The sequence below is a fragment of the Pinus tabuliformis genome, chromosome 2_2, assembly GCF_031772625.1.
Source record: "Pinus tabuliformis cultivar Carrire ecotype Pingquan chromosome 2_2, CPIR1, whole genome shotgun sequence".
NCBI classification, from domain to species: domain Eukaryota; kingdom Viridiplantae; phylum Streptophyta; class Pinopsida; order Pinales; family Pinaceae; genus Pinus; species Pinus tabuliformis.
The window spans coordinates 887,345,552-887,364,539 of NC_142300.1; positions in this window are offsets into that span (position 1 = coordinate 887,345,552).

Below are 18,988 nucleotides of genomic sequence, written 5' to 3' on the forward strand. Positions count from 1 at the left end.
TGACCTTTGATTTAACACCCTCCTCCATTCCTTCCTTATTCAATTTTTGTATCTTGAACCAAAAGTATGCACCCTTCATTTCACTTTGTACCGAACCTCTCTCTCCTATTGCCTTTCCATGCCCTTGTATGGTTTCTTTCTCTTTTTCTTCTTCTCTTTCCCTTATCAATTGAATTCTTTGGGAAGGCCTTGCCTTACACTCATAACCTTTGTCTAGGGGCTTGAATATTATACTACATCATAAGATTTCCGTAATTAGTTCGGTTCACCAAGTTGAATGAATCCCCATTTCAAAATGGGACCATTGTGGGTCCAACTTAGGCCTCTTATATTTAGTGTCCCTTAAAAAATTAGTACCACTCTTGGTCATACTTTCCATCCTCATAGACACTTTATCCTTTCTATTCCTATCCTTTTTGATCTAATTAGGGAAGAACTCCTTCCTACTCTACTTTTGTTTGTTTTTTATCTCTCCTTTCCTATATTAATTTGCTAGTAATGGATTCCTCTAGGTTGTCCTCTTGAGTAGGGCCCGACTCGAGATGACTTCTCACTAGATTGGACCAACTTCCATGTGTCTTCCTTGCCTCCCAGTGACATTGGTCTTGGTTCTGACAACCCATAGACTGCAGCTATGGGATTAGTTCTTCAACTATTTCTCCAAATGTCGCTTTCCAATTGAATTTTTCCTTCACCATCTCAACCTTAGTGTTGTTGGATTTTGCTTCTTTCCTTTTCTATTTAAGGTACAAAATGATCTCCACTCACCGCTTTTTTTTGCTAGCTCAACCAATGTTACTTCATCTTGCTTCATGCCTTCACTAATTTATCTCTAGCATTTTCGCGTCTCACCTCTTGGCTTTTTTGATTCCATCCTAGCTTCACTGCCTCTCACCTCTCCTTTCCTTGCTATTTTATCCCTCTTAACTCTCCTTATGCTATTAACTTTTATGTTGGGATCATCAATTATTTAGCTCCAAGAGTAACATAATTGCATATTTTTCATTCCTACATAGACTTTAACATCATCAACTACCATCCTCTGTTACACGTATGGCCCGTCTAGCTCTTCTCCCTTTCCTTTTTATATTTCCTATCTATCTTGTATTTCGCTTTCTACTTCTAGCTTTTTGTTATAACTCAAAATGCTCTTTTTAGGTGACAAAGCCCTATATACAAATGAGACACTAGGGTTAGTGGAGAAGGGCTACCCGATGTCACCTCAGTATGTGATTCACTCCCTTTAGGGAAGCTATCATCTTACACAAAGGGGAATCTCGAAAAGAAATTATGTCTAACAAATGATAATAAATTGTAAGTGTTTTAGACTTAGGGTAAATCTTCTTCCATATCATGATGCTTCATGTGCTTGGATTCTTCTCCACTAATTGGGGATGTCATGCTCTTAGATTGCCTCCAAGCATGCAATATTATTGATTCATCCTAAGGCATGTTCTTTGGCTTTGTCCCCTCACTTTCTATGGATAATTCAACCCTACTACCTCAAGGGAGGTTGTAAAACAAAAAGGATAAGTGAGGTATCAACCATAATTTATAGAACTTTCCCCCCACCCCTTTGTACTTGTTTGGTAGTAGGTTTAGTGCTAGTAATTAAATTGCATTTTAGATTGGGTACAGGCATGATTTTTAAGAGAATTGAACTACACACTTAGGTTCATTAATGAAGTGGAGCACTCTCTTGAAAGCTTGACACAACATTCATTTTCTATCCGAGTAAATTTAACATTAAAAAAGCATTCTTTTATGTGGATTATTGCCATTTCACCTCTCTTTCATTTGGACCACGTGGTTGAAGTGCCTCACAAAGGTGATTCATCCCTCTATCTTAAAGGGATGAGGAAAAGAGAGAGAAAGAGGTGAAGAAAGACTGATTTTTCAAGTAGAATATGATGACCAAGTATCCCAGACCCAATGCCTGCCTATCGGGAGAAATGGAGTCAAGATAAACCATGAAAGGGAAACTCACTCTTTAAGGAGACATATAAGGAATTTCACTCTCCTAGATGGAAGCAACAAGGAAATGACTTCTAGATTTTTGTACTTTGATGACACTTTTGTCGAGTTTCAAGTATACAAACTCAACCAATCCTCTAGGAACATTCATTCATTCTTTCTCCAATGAGTAACACATGAAAAAATTTCCAATAGCTTCAATGCTTCAAATAACTCACATTAATTATAGCATAGTATTGATGACCAACCTCTTTCCTCTTCTCTTTTTTCGAATTAAAGGGTATGATGGATTGGTTTTTGGTGCACCTACCTGTTATTCTCCTTTCTCACAAGGCTTAAGCTACTATAATGGTGTTGTTCCTTTGTGACATGTCACAAGGATGTCAAAACAACAAAGGAAGCGAGGAATGAAAAAGTATTCCATGCATCAGAGATTCTTGAAAGACAAAAATATAGCATCAAATAACAATTACAAGAAAAAGAAGAGTATATCCATCCACAAAATTGCCAAAAAGAAGCTACAAGAATGCTAGTGAAATTATCCAAACATCATAATTCATCAAAGGCATCCAGATTTCATCCTCTACTGTAGGTCCAAATTATTTTCTAGAGAAGTCCAATATCCAAAGTGTGATGCTTTGAGAGAGGCTCCAAATGCTGCAAAACATCTCCAAACCCAAATTTGGGCTCTGTGGGCTCCAAATGGGTCTCATGGGTCTCCAAATGGCTCAAGATCATGTCGATGCTCCATCAATGAAGGCTAGAAGATGACACATGCCCTCCCATGTCTCCCCGGAAGAGACAAAACCTCCTCTAAGACCTGGATCAGTGGCCAAGTATCGAGTGCAAAGTGTAGCCAGTTGGGCAGTGTGGTCCAAGTGCATCATCATCTTTGTATAACTGGGGCACAAACAAATAACATGGTGATGTTGAAGAATCCCATGGTGTGGCAATGAATGCTCTTCATGTCTGGAGGCCCATGGCTCTCAACGCTCACCCTACAAGTGCCATTATGTTCCTCTAGAGGGCTTGGATCACGTATAGGGAGGCCAATTCCAAGATGAAGACCCACCTGCAATCCTGTATAAGATCCAATGCATCTTCTCACCTTCCAGTAAAATAATCCATTAGTCCAATTGAGTAAATAAGATTTCTAATTAGGGGCATAAGTGGACACTTCATAGTGGCATGCCCTTCCAAATGGGATTTAAACATGTACAGGTGTTACCTTGCTTGACAAGTGAGGTTAATGAAGGACCCTATTAGGTGGTTTCAACCTCTAAGGGAGTGATTAGTCCATGGTACATCCATCAAATGGGAGATGTCATGTGAAGTGGTGATGGTGCAAAGTGGGGGCAAAAGGGAAGGCCTCCAAGCCACAAGCCATGGTACAAAGGTAGCTATAATGAAGGAGGCCCACACATTGGGTGTATGAGTGTAGGAGGGACCAATTTTTGTACATGAGTTACCCTGACCTTTTTTTTCCACCCTTCTTCATATACCGTTTTTCTTTTATTGATTTTCTTCATTTTACTGCTCAGGGCTTGAGGGGATGAGAGCATGATGTGTAAGATGTAAGAGTGATTACCCTCTTAAGGTATGGCATTTTATCACCCAACATAGGTTAGGAGAATCATGGGTTCCTCAATGATGCAGGGGGCACTCATAGGGGCCCTAGGAACCAAGGTGATGGCCATAATGATAAGGGGTAGAGCTCATGTTTGGCTTTTTCCCACGCGATAAATTTTGTTATCTCGGCCATCTTTTTCATTTTGTGGTACATTTCCTATTGTATGTGGCCATATTATGATTTTATCTTTCTTTTTAGCTACATCATCCTTCGGGGCATCGTTCCAGGCCCAACCCAAGGTGTGGACAAGTGGAAGGGGAAGGATAACACCTTGTGGACCCAATGGAAAATGTGGACCCAGATAGAGAAAATGTGAAAAGGGGTCATAATGAGCGGAGGGGAGTGAGATATATGGTATCGGGAAGCGAGACCACACAACCAAAATTAGGGTTTCCCATGTAGTGCCACTCATAAATCTAGTAGCCAATAAAGGAGATCCCACAACTTTAGGATACAAGATTAACTCCCCAAGTTGAGCCTTGAGGTAAGGGAACAAGAGCACAGTCAAAGCCAATTCTTTCCCCTGAATCCCCCCACTAATCCATGCCCAAATGTGTCGAAGAAATGTAAGAATAAACACCCAATTACATAATGAAAGGTCATACCTTCAGGGTTGAAAGGCACACCTTCAAACATACGATCATGACAGATGAGCCAGTGCACACAATGTTGTTGATTTGGGGTAGCATCGAATGTGCTCTAGCCATGAAAATTGGTAGAGAGGCTAAAGCACATGAGATCTCCAAGACCCAGAAATGGTTTGGGCAGATTCTACTCGGTTAAGGAGATATTAAAATAATTAATATTTTTAATGGAGTTCCTAAGTTTAAACTTAGGAAAAATAAAATATTAATGGGTATTAATATAAAACTAGGTTAGAAGGTGGATCAAGCCAAATCTAATCTTAGCCATCGATTAAAGATGTAATCTCGACCGTTGGAAGACCAACAGGAAAAGTATAAGAGGAGGCTTGAGGGTCAGTTGGAGAAGACACCAGAGTGATCAATCATTCGATTTTTTAGAGCGGGGTTTGCTAAGAGAAATCGAATCAGTGATCAGTTGCAGTGAGGGGCAGTGGGTACGAGGCAAAGATAGTGCCGAGAGACCAGCACAGAAGCAGAGAGAGGCAGACACTGAGCCAGAGGGAGCCACGCAGAGGCAGAAGAGACTGCACACAGGCCAGAAGGGTTTGCATCATCCACGCAGAGGCTGCAGGAGTGACGCAGAGGGCCATAGAGGCTGCGCAGTGCCTCAGAGGGCTGACACATGGGGTTTTTGGGCTGACGCAGAGGCCAGGAGGGCTAACACTGAGCTTCAAATTGTGCTGGAGAGGGTTTCGTGGGGTCGACTTTCCAAATATTTGCTTCCGAATAGAGAGGTATTGCTGCTGGATTAATTTCTCTATCGGGTGAGCTGGTTTGGCACCTAGTTGTACTCAGAAAGACTGCATAATAAAATAACCCTCAAAATTGCTGCACCGATTTTCCCAAGTTGGGTTTTTCCGGGGACGAGTTGTCCAAAAATAACAATGTCACTTGTGTGTTTTTCTATTTCTTTCAGTTGTTGATCTGTAGATGGTTGAGATTGTATTGTGTTTATTTCAGTATTTATATGGTTAAATAACTTGTTCGTACTTAACAAGTAGGCGAAATAAACCAGAGAATACAAATAAAATTTCTAACGGGTAATACTTAGAAATTTCAACAAATGGTTGGCTTATGTGGTAGAGAAAAGTAGCACATCGAGTTATCAGGTGGCTACAAAGGGTTGTTGGTTGCCGGTTGAAGACAAACCTAGGAGAAAATTTCTCCCTTAGGGGTCACCCACTGGTGGTGTGTAATATGACCATTTTGAGAGCAAAATGGACCTCTCGTTGTTACTTTTCCTTACAAAATCATTAGCACAACTCATTTCGTTTTTTTTTTGTTGTCTCATTCATTGTTGCATCTTTGGTTATGGATTTATTTTTTTCATTACCTTGGGTGGAAATTGACTTGAGATGGATTTTCCATAAACAGGACGAATCGTCAAGCCTCTTTTCTACCTTCTAGATATTTTTGACTTAGTTATTGGATCCTATTACCATTCTTATTAGTAGGGTTTTCGAAGATACTCACAACCTCACTTGGCTACCACACACAAGACAAGGGATCACTATCACCTTGGCTCGAGTCCCATGTAATGTCCCTTCCTAAATTAAATTGTTAGAGGTTTATCTATTCTACAATTTTGACAATTTTGGAGGCCATGGGATCCATGTTATTTTAAAAGACTTAGGAAGGAAAAAGGAGCCAAAATGTTTTGTTGGCAAGCGTGGGGGCCACCCACATGAGGAAATATGCACCACCATAGAGGGAGGTTCGAATGGCTAAAGAGGGAAAGTCGAATTGCTAATTGGAGGGGGTCCACATGGGAAAAGAGGTCCACGAATTATAAATATATGAGGCTCAGCCTCATTTGGCATCTTTTGACATAATGAACTCAATCTTAGCTACTCGAGCTGCTTATCATGGTTATTTGTTGTTTAGCACCAAGTTTTCCAATCGGAGAACTCAACCTTCTTCGTGGGACTTCGAGTGCCACCCTAGGAATGTTGTCAAGTCCCCAATTAATAATTTTGCTAAGGGAATTCTCAATTTTGTAATTTTAGGCAGTTAATAAATTATTGGCATATAAACTTAGGAAAAGTGGGTGAAAAAGGAAAAATTATAAAGTTGCCACCCCCAAACATTAGAAAAACCAAGAAATTCGATGAAAAGTGGAGAGTGGGGGGCACTCTAAGGGAATACACACCCCTTGGAGGAATTCGAATTGGGTGAGAGATGGAATTTCATGGTTGGAGCCCACAAGGAGCATGAGGGATGGCTAGCTATAAATTGGAGGCGAGGCTCTCAATTTAGGGGCCTTTTGACATTTTGATAACTAATTGTCACTCTAGCTGTTTAGTTGAGTTACAAGTGTTGCTTAGCACAAGAGCTTCCCGAGTGAAGCTCAACCTTTCTTCGGGGGACTTCGAGTGCCACCCTAGGAAATATTTTCTTTCTTTCTTTCTGTGTAGGATTGGAGAGAATCATCAACAAGTACATGCTTTTCCAATTTAATTGGGATGTAGAGGGAGAGGCCACGCGGTCATTGGGAGGATTGGTGCCGAAAGTTAGGGTCTCTATTACCATAGGCGTGTTCTTGGTCAGATTCCAGCCAAAGGAGGGAGATTTTGGGAGGCAAAAGGGAGTTATTCACTGCTGTACGAATTGCTGAATCTTGCTACTGTGCCATATCTCACAGGCTTGCGCAGTTCTCTTGGGTGATTGTTGTGTGGAGTGTTGGTTGGAGGATTTAGGGGTTGAGCTGCTAGGATTTCATTTGGAGGGAGATTGTTGGGTGATTGCCAGCATTTTGGAGCAGCAATTCATCCTTTTCTGCTACAGGTTGAGCGTTCTGGTATTTGAGGAGGGCCAAGTTATTTGGGGTTGAATTTGGAAGGTCAAAATCAGAGAAAACCCTTTCTGGGTATTTCTGGGTTTTTGACAAGGATTGTATCCCTAAATTTACAGAATGTTCTGGGCAGTTTTGAGCAGCCAAATCAGGGAGCCAAGTCAGCTAGCAGTGTAGGAAATACTCGGCCAACGCAAAATTCTGGAGGACAAATTTCTACAGCAGTTGGGCATTGACACATTGATCACCTGAGGCTTGTAGCTTTCCTTGTGCAAGCCCAGGTGCACTTTTTCTATTCCTATTGTACTCCAGTGGTTGAATATTAAATTTTTTTTCACATTTTGGAGTTGAGGAGCATTTTCTGTCTTATGGATGTTTACAAAAGTTTTTTTGTGTTATATTTATTGCACGTCTTTTGTTATTCACTGTTAATTTCCTATTAGGAACATTGCAGTGGTATCAGAGCATGATCTTGGCCAACTGTGGGGAGGGCTAGCAAGATCATGGAGGCGTTGATGAGGCAGAGCCAACAATTGGCGAGGCAGAACCAACAGATTCTAGAGTATATGCAATGAATAATACATAACCAAAGCAGAAACCAAGTACATACATGTCCATCCCAGCAATACAACACCCACACATATGGTCATTCTGACCATCCTACCATGCCTCATTCCTTGGATGAACAGGAGAAGAAGTATAGTTCAGTGGTTGGACCATCATGTAGAGGGTGAGTCTGGTGTTGAAGAAAAGGGTAACTAGGTTCGATCTTCATAAAGACATTGTAATTTTGATTTTTGTAAATAAGCAAATGAATTTATTATTATGCTTGCTTCATGTGTTTCATGAGCAAGAATTTTTTTAGATGGCTCCCATTGAGAGCCTTAGGATTTATTTTTGAAGGTCAATTTCATATAGGAAGAACCCTTCTTGGGCATGTATCAAATATATTTGAGTCAAACTAGTGTCAAGATTAGCCTTCCAAAGACAAGCACAATCCTCTTGATGTAGTCAGCCAACAAAGCGAATTAAAAGAAGGCATGTCAACTCAACATTAGGAGACACAACGGTTCACTGTCATGTCGGCTTATATTCAAGGCTAACCACTATTTATAGGTGGCTAGGGTCATCACATTGTTGATTTGTGGTAGCATCAGATGTTCTCTAGCCATGAAAATTGGTGGAGAGGCTAAGGCACATAAAGTTTCCAAGACCCAAAAATGGTTTGGAGAAATTCCACCCGGTTGGAGAGATATTAAAATAATTAATATTTTTAATGGGGTTCCTAAGTCTAAACTTAGGAAAATTATAATATTAATGGGTATTAATATAAAACTGGGTGAGAATGTTTTAAATGACATGGATCAAGCCAAATCTAATCTTAGTTGTTGATTAGGGACTTAATTTCGGCCAATGAAGACTCAACAAGAAAAGTATAAGAGGAGGCTTGAGGGTCAGTTGGAGAAACACCAAGATTGATGAGTCAGTTCAATTTTCTGGAGCGGGGCTTGCTGAGAAAATTCGAACTAGTGATCTGTTGCAGCGAGGGGCGGAGAGTACATAGCAAAGAGGCAGGGATAGTGCCTGAGGGTCAGTGCAGTGACCAAAGAGGCTGACGCAAAGGCAACTATAGCAACGTAGATGCAGCAGAAGCTGCGCAGAGGCAGCTAGAGACTGCACAGAGGTTGAGGGGCTTGTGTGGGTGACGTAGAAGGCCAGAGTGCTGACATAGAGAGCCAGGAGGCTGACGCAGAGGCTTCAGGAGCTGAGCTGAAGCTAGCAGGGCTGATGCAGGGCAAGAGGAAGCGCCGAAAGATTTTCGTGGGGCAGACTAGAGCTGAGAGGCTGAATATCTATCTCCAAGAATAGGTATTACTGTTGTGTAACAATCTCTGTTGGGTGAGCCATTTATGGCACCCTAGTTGTACTCAAGAATCTGCATAATAATAAAACACTCGGAACTGTTGCACTAGTTTTATCGCATTGGGTTTTTCCGGGGATGATTGTCCAAAAATAACGCTATCCCTTGTGTGTTTGTCACATTATTTTAGTTGTTGATCTGTATATGAGTTAAGGTTGCATTTGTGTTTATTTAAGTATTTATATTTATAAATAACTTGTTAATGGAATAAACAAGTAGGAGAAATAAACCAGATAATGCAGTAGGGATTTCTAACTTGTCAGACTTAGAAATTTCAACATGGTATCAGAGTGTTGCAGATCACAGGAGGATTGAAGGCATCATCGAGATCGGAAATTTGCAGCTGTCCTGAGAGACAGAGCTACTCCCAAGAAAAGGGTAGCAGAGAATAAATCACGCAGAGGGCTTGCGTCATCATTTTGAGCCAAAGAGAGGGCCAACGCAAAGATAGAGAGAGGCAGAAGAACTTCACGAAGAGCCATGTCATCCTACTCAGCATGGTAGGATTGACACAATTGCCCAAAGGAGCAATTCCGCCTTTGCCAGGATTGCGTGGAGCTAGAAGGCTCAATTTCTTCAGTTGCTAGGGCCTAGGGAGCTATGGGTAGATTGTGGTTGGGAAGCTAGTGGGGTGTTGTTTCTATCGAAGCATAAAAGTACTTAATAGGACAGAACCAAGGTAGAGGGAGTCACTACCTTGACGGATTTATAGCCAAGAATTCCAGATCCGAGTTGCAGTTGCAAGGAGGATTGGAGTGGTTCGACATTCGGCGGGAAGATTTCCAGCAGGGAAATTAGGACTAAGAGGGAGATTTCCAGGAGGGAAGTCGAAACTCAGAGGGAGTACAGAAGAGGAGCGGAAGTGGCAGTGAACAGAGTGAGGGATTAGGACAGGTTGGACGGGGCTTCCAACTTTGTCATTTGGAAGGCTAGGATCCTAGCAGTCCTGGATTGACATCGCATCAAGGGCTTTGCCTTGAGAACTGTGTCTATCCCAGTCGACCCAGATGATAACGAGAAGTATGAGGATGCAATAGCGAGGGAAAAGTGCATAATCCTTGACGGGTTCAAGGATTAAGTCGTACCACATATTGCTGAAAAGAACACAACAAAGGAGATGTGGGATACTTTGATGACCTTGTATCAGGGCACTTCCGTGCAGCAGAAGATGCTATTGGAGAATCAGTTGTGGTCGTATCAGATGCATAAGGGGGAGCATATAGATATATTCCTCATTAGATTGCAGGAGATTCGTGACCAACTTACTTCCATAGGGTCTACACTGGATCCGGAGTTCATGGTGAGGACCACACTCAATGCAGTCTCTGAGGAGTGGGAGACATTTGTCCAAGGTATTTTGGGCAGAGCTATTCTTCTAGGATGGGAAGAGATGTGGGCAGCTCTTCGCCAAGAAGATATCAGACGATTGACCAAGGTGGGGAGTAGTGGCAAAGGAGGTCAATCAAGAAAGAGGAGGAGGAGGATGTGGCTCTAGCATTTGCGGGATAGCAGGGGAAGAAGAAGAAGAAGGATATCTCCAAGGTGAAGTGCTTCCATTGTGGGGAACTGGGACATTATGCATCCTAGTGTCCCAAGAAGAAGAACAAGGGAGAAGCTTCCAACTCCAAGGTAGCTCCGACAAAGGCGGAGAAAGAAGTCGAGACTGATGACGACTGTGCCAGAGTGCTCATGCACCTCTAGAGAAGAGGTGGGGAGACATTCAGTTGTAGTAAGAAGGACCATATACTAGGGGCAAGATCCTTGAGGTGCCCAAACTCTTGGATCATATCCAGCTACGGGAGCCCTTAACGACAGTAGCAGGATGACAGAGGTCGGGTGAAGCAAAGTGTAGTGGAGCAACATGGTAGTGCTTGGGTGCAAAATTCTCAGGCAGCGCAGTAGAGGTTGCAGCAGTGCGAGAGGCACAAAGGTGTATGCAGCAGCACAATGCCAACAGAGGGAGCACATAATAGCAGCAGAGGCAACTTTAATTTCACGAGGCTTCTAGATTGACTGGGATGTCAGTATTTAGGAGAAATCAGTTACCTACTTCTCGGTAACTGAGCTGCAATACAAATGTAGCAATGGCAATGGCAGTGTCATAGGCAACAGTACAGGAAGCAACGGTGCAAATGATGTGAGGCAGCAGGCCAAGCATCAACAAAGGTATTGGTGTAGAGGATCTGTGCGATGTTTGCATGGTTGAACATTATTAGAGCACATTCCTCACTAAGAGGAAGTATTGATTTGTGGTAGCCTCAGATGTGCTCTAACCATGAAAATTGGTGGAGAGGCTAAGGCACATAAGATCTCCAAGACCCAGAAGTGGTTTGGGGAAATTCCACCCAGTTGGAGAGATATTAAAATAATTAATATTTTTAATGGGGTTCCTAAGTCTAAACTTAGGAAAATTAAAATATTAATGGGTATTAATATAAAACTGGGTGAGAATCTTCTAAATGACATGGATCAAGCCAAATCTAATCTTAGTCGTTGATTAGGAACTTAATCTCAGCCGTTGAAGACTCAACAGGAAAAGTATAAGAGGAGGCTTGAGGGTTAGTTGGAGATACACCAAGATTGATCAGTGAATTCGATTTTCTGGAGCGTGGCTTGCTGAGAAAATTCGAACTAGTGATCTGTTGCACCAAGGGGTAGAGAGTACATAGTAGAGAGGTAAGGATAGTGCCTGAGGGTCAGCACAGTGACCAAAGAGGCTGACGTAGAGGCAACTAGAGCAACGCAGAGGCAGCTAGAGACTGCGTAGAGGCTGAGGGGCTTGCATGGGCGACGCAGAAGGCCAAAGAGCTGACACAGAGCCAGGAGGCTGACGTAGAGGCTTTAGGAGCTGAGCTGAAGCTAGCAGGGCCAAGAGGAAGCGCCGAAAGGATTTTTGTGGGGAAGACTAGAGCTAAGAGACTGAATATCTGTCTTCGAGAAGAGGTATTACTGTCGTGTAACAATCTCTGTTGGGTGAGCCATTTCTGGCACCCTAGTTGTACTCAAGAATCTGCATAATAATAAAATCCTCATAACTGCTACACTGGTTTTCCCGCATTGGGTTTTTTGGGGACGACTGTCCAAAAATAATGATGTCCCTTGTGTGTTTGTCTTAGTATTTCAGTTGCTGATCTGTAAATGAGTTAAGGATGCATTTGTGTTTATTTTGGTATCTATATTTATAAATAAATTTTTAATGGAATAAATAAGTAGGAGAAATAATCCAGCTAATACAGTAGGGATTTCAAACATGTCAGACATTGAAATTTCAACACACAAAAATACATAATTTCAGACATTTCTGCCACTTCAGATGAGTACAAAGGTACACTATTTCGGATGGGTACAGTAGGGTGCAAGAACTCAGATCACCTGTAATTTCGGATGGTACAAGAAGCTCAAAATTTCAGATGGTATAGGAAGCTCATAGTTTCGGTGGGTACAATGGAGTAGAGGGCCTTGTATACTTCTGCAATCTCGGTGGTGATTACAGTATGTAATTACAGTGTAACCTTCTTGGTGGTGACAGTCTCAGCATAGTTGTAACAATGAAGATCTTAGTGCAGGAAGGAAAAAAACAGTCACGTCTCGACATAATTTTTATGATGAGGATCTCAGTGATACTCTCTCGCCTTATTTCTAGATGTTTTTATAAGTCTTGGTATATTTGTGATGAGGATATCTCTGTCTCGGCATACTTCTAGATATAATCATGATCTTGATGGAAGATCATCTAGATACAACGCTCTTATATGTACATGTCTCAGTATAAGATCTCGTGGTCATGATCTATGTGAAGGTGTAGTAGCATTACAACAGTAGTGATCTCAGTGGTGACCTTGATAGTGCAGCAGTAATGAAGGCCTCGATGAAGCAATAGTGATGATGATGAACTCAGGAATGACAAAGAATAGGATTGGTGTCTTGGTCTTGGAGTGGCCTAATAGGTCAAGGGTCATGGTCTTGGTATTCGTCAATTGGAATCTCTATAAGAAGAATTTTGTGCGGGTTTTCCTCTCAAAGAGTGAGAGGTTTTGGCCCTGGCAGAAAGCCAACATCTTGTGTTCTTGTTTCCTTTTTTTGTTAGCTATTTGATGAACTAAATAAGACACACTCTAACAATAACAAGTGAATATTGTGCTAAGAAGAAAAAGTTAAAAATGCCTCACAAATAATTATCATGGCAAGAAGAATCTCATTAACATAATTTGCCCTAGATTCTTCAACATGGTATTGGAGCTAAGGTGCTGAAGTCAAAGGAAGGGCAGCAAAAAGAGACATTCAAGAAGGGCATCAAAGCAAGTTGAAAGGATTTAACAAAATTGGAGAATCAGTCCACAACAACAGTCTACATCAGCAAGGGTTTCTGTCTATGCAATCAAGGAAACAATCTACAGCAGCCATATCTTTTGTCTCCATAGTCATCATCAAAAGGCCACCAAGACTCTCATCAAGATGTGTACAAAGAAATGAAGCTTAAAGGACCTCAAAATAAAAGACTACATCATCTCAAAGAAGGTCGAAGTCCTAGAAGCAGTCTTGATCTAAACTACAAAAGAAGGCAAATTGAAGGCAATAAGGCATGGACATGTTCAAATGATCATGTCCTTGCTTTAGAAGAAGATCATCTGAGGAAGCTGCAAATCATCCTCATCAAAAGGAGAAACCTTTTCTATTGAGGAAAGGCTCTCTCATTTGTAAGAAGGTCATCCAAGAAAAAGCTCTAATATATATTCTTCAACCATCATCAAAGCAATCAAGGTGAAGATTTCATCTTCACATGACAAGTAAGTATCTTTTCATTCTATAATCAAATTTGGTTATTTGACTTCATGTTTTGCAAGGAGATCTATGAATTGGATGAGTCATCGAAATTCCTTGCATGAAGGAGGAGGATAGACATAGTCCTCTAAGTAGCTGAAGTCATTGAACATATCAAAAGGTCTCCTCTAAATTCATGGAAAGGGATACTTATGAAAGATCCCCTGATATAGAAATATTGGAGACATCAAAGAGATGTATGTGATAAACTCATTCTTTGAAGGTGAAATGAAGAAGGTCACATGAAATATGATCTACATGAAAGTTAAGGTATCAAAGGATGTAGGATATCTTCATAAGGTCTCATCTGCAAGATCTAGGAAGGAAGATAATCATCATTGATCTATAATGCACTAACAAATAATCAAGATCCATGGGATAAGAAAGTTAACTCATTCGCCAACTTGTGATCTCTATGCTAAATAGAAAAAGACAAGTTGTAGGCAAAAAGTGTTGAAGGTTAAAGGACTCAAACATTTGTAGAAAGGAAAGGGAACTTTGGTTCTCAAACAAGACATAATAGAATAGCTAAGATTCAATGCTATGGAAAGATATAGAAAGAAACTCATATCACTGGAAAGATGGCGGGAGCTAAAGAAAAGGGCCAAGGAAAGAGGGAGTAACAGATCTATACTATGATCAAGATGGTATCCCTCACAAAAGGGTCCTATCATAAGATCCTAAATCTTGTGTTATAGATATGACCAAGATAATAAGATGCATCTTGGCATCATGACAGCATCAGAAAAAAGAGCTTGTGACATCACCATGCGAATCATGAAGGACAAAATCCATGGGAGACAAAAATGTAGGATATAGCTCTTGAGAATCTCAGTGGACATTGCAAGAAAGGAATAACTCATCCACAACAAGGTTCATCATACATCAAGTCAAAAATGAAACATTTTCCAGATGGGGATATACAAAGATCCTCAAGATTCTCTTATAGTATCCTCATTGAAGGGTTCACTAATCTAGAGAGGAAGCAAGTGTCTCATTAGAAACTCCAACTTATGAAATTCATGGGATGATGGTTTGATGAGATGAAGTAAATCAAGGGATTGAAGTTCGTTTCAATTAAGGAAGCTATTAAAAGAAGCGTAGATGACCTAAACGTAAAATAAGGTATGTACGCTTGTGTTTAATATTATAATGTCATGTCATATGGTTGTAGGTAACATGGATCATTGCTTATATCTTAAGAAACATGATCAAGAAGAAAAAGGATCTCCTCCTCTGAAAGGATGCAGGAAGGCATAAGTCACACTAGATGAAATCAACATAATATGTCCTCATATGAAGTATGAGGTGGTTGACTACAATGAAAAAACTCTGATTGAAAGTTATTGGGAATGAAATGTGTGAGGAAGGAAGAGATCATGAGATATGCAACCCTGATGAAGGCGATCAACTTCCAAAATACCAAGAAGATTTGACTAGGAAATCTCTCGGAAAGATATGAAGACTCTGATGAAAGTCTGAAAAGGGATGAAGACCCTTGACAATGGATATATTTGGGAGATGTGTCAATATGTGTGCAGGATGTTGATGCCTACAAGAACGTGTCATGATGAAGATCCATCTCGTAAAGTATGATTTGATTTAATATGATGTTTTGATTTCTTGAATAATATCTGGATAAGTTCATGCAAGGCTAATCGAACAAGAGTTGTAAGTACAAGTAAAACTAGCATTCATGTGGTGGATGGAAGAAGCATGATGAGAAAGAAGTAGTCATATGAAGAAGGTTCCAGATATGTACCAAGAAAGCCACTTTCCATGAAGAAAGGAATGACATGCCGAACTAAGGAGGAAAGTGATCTATGGTTGTTTCCCTATAAGAAGAAGCTACTGAATTTCATGACATTGAGGAAAGAAGTTGACCGAGCAGTTGAAGGACCCACGAAGAAGAAGTTGCTAATGTATAGGAGAGTCCCTAGCTAAAAGGGAGCTCTGACAAGTCCCTGATTAAGAGAGAGCTTGGGCAAGTTCCTGCTCAGAGGGATATTGGGCACATTCCTTCAAGGAATGGGCATATACTCCCCAGTTGAGAGGGAGAGATAGACACAACATTCTTGTCTTCACTTTGGAAGAAAGAATGAAGGATTGGGTAATCATCTGGCATCTGATGTTCTTTGAGGATGTGTAGGGCATCCAAGATAAGATTAGGCAAGAGGATCGATATTCTTTGAGGGTTTGGAACCCAAGATAAGAATAGTCTTAGAAGGTATACTTAGTGAACACCTGGGTGGGTATGTACCTTGAGAGACAATGATGAAGGTGTCTATAGTCATTGGTCTCGCCAACATTGTGCTCTGATCTGATGAGAGATAGAGCTGTCAATTAAGGCCTTATTGTGGAAACAATGTTGGTTACTATGATGCTATACAGATGGGTTACCAGTCCGATTCTTCTTATGAGAAATTCTTCATTTTGAGAATGACCAAGTACCATTATGAATACCTCCCTAGTTAAGAGGGAATGTTGAAGAAAAGGGTAACTAGGTTCGGTCTTCATAAAGACATTGTAATTATGATTTTTGTAAATAAGAAAATGAATTTATTATTATGCTTGCTTAATGGGTTTCATGAGCAAGAATTTTTATAGATGGCTTCCATTGAGAGCCTTAGGATTTATTTTTGAAGGTCAATGTCATACAGGAAGAACCCTTCTTGGGCATGTATCAAATATATTTGAGTCAACCTAGTGTCTAGATCAGCCCTCCAAAGACAAGAACAATCCTCTTGATGAAGGCGGCCAGCAAATCGAATTAAAAGCAGTCATGTCGGCTCAAAATTAGGAGACACAATGGTTCACTATCATGTCGGATTATATTCAAGGCTAACCACTATTTATAGGTGGCTAAGGTCCTCACAGAAAGACAAAATTTTGGACATCTTTGCCACTTTGGATGAGTACAAAGGTACAAGATTTCGGATGGGTATAGTAGGGTGCAAGAACTCGGATCACTTGTAATTTCGGATGGTATAGGGAGCTCAGAATTTCGAATGCTACAGGAAGCTTAGATTTTCGGTTGGTACAATGGAGTAGTGGGTCTCAAATACTTCTGAAATATCAGTAGTGATTACAATATGTAATTATAGTGCAACTTTCTTGGTGGTGACAGTTTTAGCATAGCCGTAACAATAAAGATCTTAGCGCAGGAAGGAAAAACATAGTCACGTTCTTGGCATAATTATTATGATGAGAATCTCAGTGATTCTCTCTTGGCATACTTCTAGATGTTGTCATAAGTCTTGGTATATTTGTGATGAGGATATCTCTGTCTCGCATACTTCTAGATATAATCATGATCTTGGTGGAAGATTATCTAGATATAGCACTCTTATATGTACATGTATCAGTATAAGATCTCGTGGTTATGATCACTATGAAGGTGCAACAGTGTTACAATAGTAGTGATCTCAGTGATCTCAATGATGACCTTGATAGTGCAGCAGTAATGAAGACCTCAGTGAAGCAACAGTGATGATGATGAACTCAATAGTGACAAAGTAGAGGATTGGTGTCTTGGTCTTGGAGTGGTCTAATAGTTCAAGGGTCATGGTATTGGTATTCGTGAATTGGAATCTCGATAAGAAGAAATTCGTGTGGGTTTTCCTCTCAAAGTGTGAGAAGTTTTGCCCTGGCAGAAAGCCAACATCTTGTGTTCTTGTCTCTTTGTTTTGGCAACTATTTGATGATCTAAAGAATACACACTCTAATAATAACAAGTGAAGATTGTGCTAAGAAGAAAAAGTTAAAAATGCCTCACAAATAGTTATCATGGCAAGAAGAATCTCATTAACTTAATTTTCCCTAGATTCTTCTTCAACATCGAGGAGATGATTTTGCTCGTTAAGACCTAGTTTTAGACATCAAGAGACTAAGGAGGAGGCCGAGAGTACGTAGGGTCATGAGGAGCACATTGATATACCCAGTGTAGCACATGAGTCACCATTATGAGAGACCTCTTTGATAGCGCTAGTTGACACCTTGACAGAGAAATTGCAGGATACACCCAAAGCCATGACAGAGTTCTCAGACTACAGCTACCTACAACAGTATGGAGAGCACCTTGAGGAGCATGATCTGGATGAGGATGTTATGCTTGATGAGCTTCTTGTGGAGGGACAGCTCAGAACTCCTGATGTGCCTATGGTAGAGAAGAATGGGCAATCATCTGTTGGACGTGCCATCGACGGGGAGAAGATAGATGCGTAGGCAGGCAGTAGAGATGCAGTGCTTCCAGACAGTAGCTCTCTTCAGGCTTATGTATATGGGGCTTGCATTATTGTTAGGTTACCTCTATACGTTGGAGGGAGATTGGATGGTTCAACTTGACAAGTTGTATATGTTGTCGGCTGTTTGTCGGATGTGCCACGTCCAATTTTGCATATGGTAGGACTTTTTCCTATCCGAAAATCAAGCAGCTCGCGGCCGTCTGATGCGTCAAATCTTCTTCTCATTTTCTTCCTCTTGCACTTTTTCTTTCTGGCAGGATGAATTACTGATGAGCTGGAACTTTCTGTCTCGAAACTATTAGATGAAGTACGCATGATATGTCTCTCTTTAGCCCGCATCTGATCTTTATCCATCTTAAGTCCATCCTCGATCAACCATCTTTCAACTGAACTAATAACCTCCTCATAATAAGATGGATCTTGTTGCAACAAGTCAGAAGGCTCCTGATCTATTGATGTTATCTGTTTTCTTTCATTTTCCAATTGCTGAAATTTTTGAACCTGTATTCTAATGGCATCCATCTGTCTCGAGTGTTCAACCTTTATAGCACTAATTTGTCTGGCATGATGTTCTTCCATGTCTTTTATTACTTTAACATTTTCTTCCTTTATGTTCATCAAGCAATGCTGCATGGAATTTATTTCTTCTTCATGATTCGCTTGCATGTTTCCAATTTCCGTTTCATGTTTAGTTTTCATGGCCTCAATTTCCTTAGCATGCTGATTTTGCGTGTCCTCAATCTCCTTATTACGTTTTTCTAGATGGGTGCGTAAAGTTTTAACATCATTGATAAGATTAATTTGGTTGCTTTCCAGATTTTTTACCAGCATCTTTAAATCTTGTATTATTTGCTTTTGCTCCTCCTTTTCATTGTCACTTATCACTGATTTTTCACTATCCTGAACTTGATCTGACATATTCTGATCTTGAACTCTTTCTTCAACAGCTTGACCTTTAATATG